Here is a 6236-nt window from a genome sequence, read left to right as displayed (position 1 = left end):
TGTCCACTTTACGATGGTGTCCTCTTAAAGTCATCTCTAGTGAAATCTCAGTTTTCCTTTCCATTGATTCCTAGTCTACAGGGTGCCAGTGCTCGCTCTCCTCAGTCCTCTCACCATAATAGCAGTTATAAATTAAAGCGGAAGAGCTCCCTTCAAGTCTCGACCACATAATCGGTGCATTTTGTTGGAAACGAGTCCCTCAATGTCCAAATTAAGGCTTCTTCTATCATCTGATTGGGAATGGGTCAAACTCTCGCCCAGGGTCCACCAATTCAAGATGGCGGCAGGCCAATCCACATTGTACCGTTGCACTTATGTCCTCTTATTGCAGATATGTCCTCTGACGTAATGTGATACAGTGACCAATCATATCCTGTGATCTATCTAGCGACACGCGGCTCGGGACTGGTTAAGAGACTTCGTTGTAGTAATGTTTTCAAGCAAAAGTACTCATTCAAGGGGGGTCGGGATAAGTGGAAAATTTGACCAGTATTTTCCGGTAACTGATCTCAAGAAAACATGCTGTTCGCATGATCATTGCGAACCGGATCATTGGCCTCTCACATTATTTTCTTTGAAGTTCTATCCGGTTCCTTCGTTAGCGCCGTGTGATCGCATCGTTGTTATAACCTAAACGTGGAAGAATAACTAGCTACGTAAATAACAAAGCGACTTTCGACCAAAGGATGCCTTATTGTTCACGCTTTATTTGCAGTCTTGCTTTATTTACTGTCTTCATTGTTCGACTTGCGACTCCACTGACAACATTTTACCCACAAGCTGAGACAAAAGCACAATGTGGCGTCATATCACAATTGTTTTATTTTCTTTAATAGTTGAAGATCATAGATTATGGTTCGTCGGCATAAAATTATATATTTTTGACGCTTCGCTGATCTGCCGGAGGTGAGATCTACCGAGAGGTCAAAGCTGTGATAATTTGTCTGCGTCACGAAGTCTTCTTTCAATCACAGAAGTTTGGCCTTCAGTTGTTTATTTTGAATATTGTAGGTTTTTGCTATATCGCACCGAGCCCTCCGTAAAATTTGAAGTAGTAGATTGTGATGTGATTTTATTGCGGTTCCGCTGATTTTAGCTGTTCTTTTTTTAGTACTGTTTCTAAATTATCGTTGGATTTATTGCACTTTTGGGTGGATTTGTCTTAATTTACCCCGTTTACGACAAATTCACACAATGATCAAATCGAAAATCGGGGTAAAGATGGCTATGGCAAGTCAATAGGATATATTCCACCTAAAGGATGAATTTACCCCGTTTTTCTAGAATTCGCTGATCAAATGGAAAATCTGGGTAAAGATGGCGTATGGGAACTTAGCGTGTTAGCTACTTGCGGATGAATTCGATGTTTTGTCAAATTCACTGAAAAAAAAAGGAAAATCTGGGTAAAGATAACATATGGGAACTTCGGGTATTGTTCCCTTGTAACATGAATGCTCAGAATTTACCCCGTTTTTCTCGAATTCACTGATCAAATGGAAAATCGGGGTAAAGGTGGCATATGGGAACTTAGCGTGTTAGCCACTTGTGGATGAATTTGCAGAATTAATCCCGTTTCTCTAGAATTCATTGAAAAAAAATGGCTCGGGTTGAAGATTGGATATGGTAACTTGGGATCTATTCCATTTAGAGAATGAATTCTTAGATTTTACTCCGTTTTTCTAGAATTTGTTTTAAAAAAAAGGAAAATCGGAGTAAAGATGGCATATGGGAACTTAGCGTATTAGGAGGGTCTTAATGGGTTTAGTGTTTAGTGTTATTTGCCCATATTTTTTAGTGTTTACTGTTAAATTGGCCATTTTTTTAATGTTTACTGTTCTTGAAAAAAAATATTGTTTAGTGTTTGAAAGGAGACCCCAAAGTCTTTTTAGCATTTCAAATTTTATCGACTGCTCTTTTAAATTCTGCAAGAAAATCAAGAAAATCAGTCGCGAACAATGAGCTAAAGCTGAAATGCTCTTGTCCTTAGAACTGATAGTGCGTCTTACTAGACCCTCAGTACTGGATGTACTTAAGGGAATACGTTTGGTAATCCACACAATAGTTCCTGAAAAGTATCACTTCTGGAAATCCATCCAAAGTGGTGTTTGCAAAAGATCAATTGCGCTTGAAATTAGGCCCCAAGGCAAAGTACTGGTGTTAGACTACGATTTCGACTCTCGAGAGTCTCGCCTCGTAGAACTGCGTTTACACCAACCAGTCGATGTAAATGTTCGAAAGGAAGTATTCAAGGATGCGCGGGACCTATGCTTTACCAATGGCGTAGTCTTTGTTGCAGAGAGAGGCTCATCAGCAATCGGTTTCATTGAATTGAAAAGAGAAGTACTTATAAAACCCGAACACCTAAAATCGCGAGCTGATTTGCTTTCGCAGCTTAGTCGTATCGGCTTGTCACTTGAGGGTACAGGTACAGTTCTACGGAAGCGGTTGACGACACATCTGAGATCTTTAGCTGCACAAGTCGAGAATAAAGAAATTGTCCAGATTAACCCACCTTTAAGTAAACTAACTTCCATCTGAGCGGCATGTAAGGATATCCTCTTGTGTGCAGATGATGAGCAGAGGAGCATAATGCAGCTGGAATTAGAGTACAATGGAGTGGCTATCATCGGTAGTAGGCTGAGACAGATAAACTACCCCAATGACGTGACAAGTGTTGAATCTCTTAATGTTCTGCGGCAATCAGCATACTTGGCTGCAACTAGTGCAGCTGGAGGGTTATATGGTTGTAACCTCGATTCTGTCAATGTTTAGCGACTCTTGCGGAATTCTTCAGATTCTCGCAAGGAAATCAAGAGGCTGTATGGTTATGAGGGCAGCATCGTTTTCACCGAAAACAAAGATCACAAGGGTAAGACCTTTAATCCCTTAAGTGCAACAGTCAAGACCTTGTTGGGTACTGGCCATGAAGGAACCGCTGATGGAACTGAAGAAAGCTGCTCATTTACATAAGTTCATGCAATCTGTTCCTTGCAGAACACTATTTTTTTCCTGATATAGCTGCTAGAACAATCAGACTAGTTTCGGGGCTTACTGGCACAGTGTCCTTTCTTCGCAACGTCGGATGTCTTCATGATAGTTTTGGAATTGGTGCACGTACGATCGACGCGGTCCAATTATCTCTTCAAGATGCTGTATGCAATGTTTCATCTGTAAATGCTTATATTAAAAACACAGTCGCTGAAGTAAGGCAGTACTATAAGATGAAAGAAACGGCAGCAACAGATGGCCCTGAAGGAACTGTTTCCAGCAAAACACAGGAGTCATTGGTACTTCTCGAACGAGATACGGAACAGCTACGAGATAACGTTAAGAATGTAAACGAGGACTATCTTGGTGACATTGACCTGTGTACGCTGTTAACAACTCAGGTGGAGAACCTTCATGCAGTCTCCCACTTCAAAAACGAGACTTTCACTGCTCTTCAGTATGCTCAAGTATTTGGAAGTCTTATTATCCAGTGCCCAAATCCGGTGTGGAGTTACGGGACGTAGATTTGATGAAACCTCCTCCAGCTGGTAACGTTGATTCCAACATTGAGGCATTCATGAAGGAACTGGTTAACAGGTATCGACCTGTCAGGCAAAGGACGGTAAGACAAAGCGGGAGCCCTGCCGCTGGCTGTATATTCCAGTACGTCATCGTGTACTAGAGTAACATTCCAAGAGGATGTTCAAGACGATCCAGGGACAGGCAATAAAGAACGAGTCGACCAAGATACAAATATTCCACGAGCTACAAACGAAGTACCGAGAATCACCTTTGTTGACAAAAGCATGCTCGGAGTTGTCGCAGTTGGTGGCGTGACAGACCTGCTCGAGCAAGAGGATGAATTCGACACCGACTCGGAGAGCGATGCGGACAATGATACAGACATAACGTTCAGCAGATTTGGTCGCACCACCCGCGCTCATTTCCGCCTTGAACTCTAGAAAAAATTGGGACTATCAGGACAATCAGGACTATTCAGGTATGGAATATGATTAAATGTTTTTGGCCAGGATGGAGTGACATGTCTGTTATTTTTGTTGACCATTATACATTGTGAGTAATGTAGCCGATCTTATTGGTAAAAGAAATATTTTGTTATTGCATTCATTACTAGTCAAATTTAAACACTAATTTATGTTAGCTTTCATTTTCCTTGTAATTTTCTCTTTTTGTTTACAGTGTGGATACCCTAACTGGGACCATCTCACAAAGCTAACCAATTATATTGAGGTATTCATACAAAAGATGACAATCCGTAAATTTGCTTAATGTTACTTTTTATTTCGATGTTCTATCCCATTGGCGTTTGATTTGAATATCGTAATCTGATTTGTTACTGATATATTCTCTTTAAGTGGTCACGGTTGGTGTATCCTCGCTGTAAAAGCGCTAAAGAATAGAACTGTTATGAGTTATAGAAGCCAAATCTGCGGTAGTCTTCAAATATCGTCGGTCATAAGTCTGTGGACATCTTTGGCAGTCTCAGTGGACATCTTCGGCAGTCTTTGGACATCTTCGGCAGTGTTGGACATCTTCGGCAGCCTTCAGACATATTCGACAGCTTTCGGACATCTTCGGCAGCTTTCGGATATCTTTCTCAGTCTTCGGAAGTCTTGAAATAATCCCGAACTGTTGGAAAATGGCCAAAAAAACTTCTTCGATGCAATAAACCTAGGCCCAACATAGATATTTCTCCTTTTATGGCGTAGTTTGTTTGTTTATGGGAAAAAAATAATGTTTCACAGAATTTTTTAATGTTAATGTTAAAATGGCTAAAAATTAACTGTTTAATGTTATATAGCTAAAAAAATAAGTGTTTAGTGTTATCGAAGTACCCCCATTCAGACCCTCTATTAGCCACTTGTAGCATGAATTCTCAGAATTTACCTCGTTTTTCTAAAATTCACTGATCAAATGGAAAATCGGGGTGAAGATGGCATATGGGAACTTAGTGTGTTAGCCACTTGCGGGCCGAATTCTCAAAATTCATCCCGTTTTTCTAGAATTCATTGCAAAAAAAATGGAAAATCGGGTTAAAGATTGCATTTGGCACCCAAGGATCTATCCCACTTGTAGGACGAATTCTCAGAATTTACCCCGCTTTTCTAGAATTCACCAAAACACTTTTCTTAAAATTTGTAATTTTTCCTATCTTTTATTTTTTAACTAAGACAGGCCAGCCGCACAAAGAAACACTTCTTGTAGTTGTAAGTTTCTCATTTATCTCGGACGCGTTTCGTCTTTAATTGAGACTTCTTTACGGAGTGATTACAGTTAAAGAGGAACAGTATATTATATAGCACGTTGGTGTGCTTAAGTTTTGAATTTCCATGGAAGTTAATGAAGAAATGTAAAATGGTTACCGTGTTTACATAGCGTGATATAAACACGCGGGAGGTTGCATGGGAGAACACGAGATAAGCGTGCGAAACCACGTCGTGAAGCAGAGTGGTTTCCAGCTTATCGAGTGTTCTCCCAACCTCCCAAGTGTTTACTTCAGGCAATGTAAACGCGGAAACCATTTTACATTTCTTTTATAAAATAACTAATGAAAGAGGAACGAAAACTGTGTTTACATACGCTCATGTAAAATGGTTTTATGGCCAATCAGAGCGCGCGTACTATTCGAATTATTTTATAATAATAACTGAAAGCGGGTGTCATAAAAAACACCTAAATACATATTAAGTTATTGCGTACTGCTTTATTTTGGGGGGCTAACGATTCGCGCTAATCGTAGAATTCACTGCTGAAAAAAAGAAATGGAAAATCGGGGGTATAGATATGGCATATGGGAACCACGGGTATTATCCACTTGTCGCATGAATTCTCAGATTTTACCCTGTTTTTCTGAATTTAATTCATTTAAAAAGGAAAATAAAAAAAGGAAAATCAGGAAATATTTGACACGACAACGTAGGTTATATTCCACTTGTGGGATGAATTCTAAGAATTTACCTCGGTTCTCTGGAATTCATTAAAAAATGGAAAATAAGAGCAAAGATGGCATTTGGAAACTTCGGGTATTATCCACTTGTAGCATGAATTCTCAGAGTTTACCCTCTTTTTCTGGAATGAATTCATTAGGAAATGGAAAATCGGGGTAAAGAAGATTGGATATGACAACTTAGGATATGTTCCACTTACGGTATGAATTCTCATAACTTACCCCGTCAGTTTTTCTGGAATTCATTGAAATAAAAATAGAGGATCGGGTTTAAGATCGG

General features: G+C 39.7%; 1 protein-coding gene and 1 pseudogene across 4 annotated transcripts in view; one reads left to right on the top strand and one right to left on the bottom strand.

Moving 5' to 3' along the window:
* The window catches only part of LOC149034781 (supervillin-like), a 74398-nt gene that overhangs the window by 56630 nt on the left and 11532 nt on the right, over nucleotides 1-6236 (bottom strand). The window lies entirely within an intron of this gene.
* Nucleotides 3222-3670, top strand: LOC149034783 (uncharacterized; annotated as a pseudogene).

This window comes from Pocillopora damicornis, chromosome 14 (genome assembly GCF_964200805.1).
Source record: "Pocillopora damicornis chromosome 14, jaPocDami1.2, whole genome shotgun sequence".
NCBI classification, from domain to species: domain Eukaryota; kingdom Metazoa; phylum Cnidaria; class Anthozoa; order Scleractinia; family Pocilloporidae; genus Pocillopora; species Pocillopora damicornis.
The sequence above is the reverse complement of the archived record's forward strand: the minus strand, read 5'-3'. Positions and strand labels throughout refer to the sequence as shown.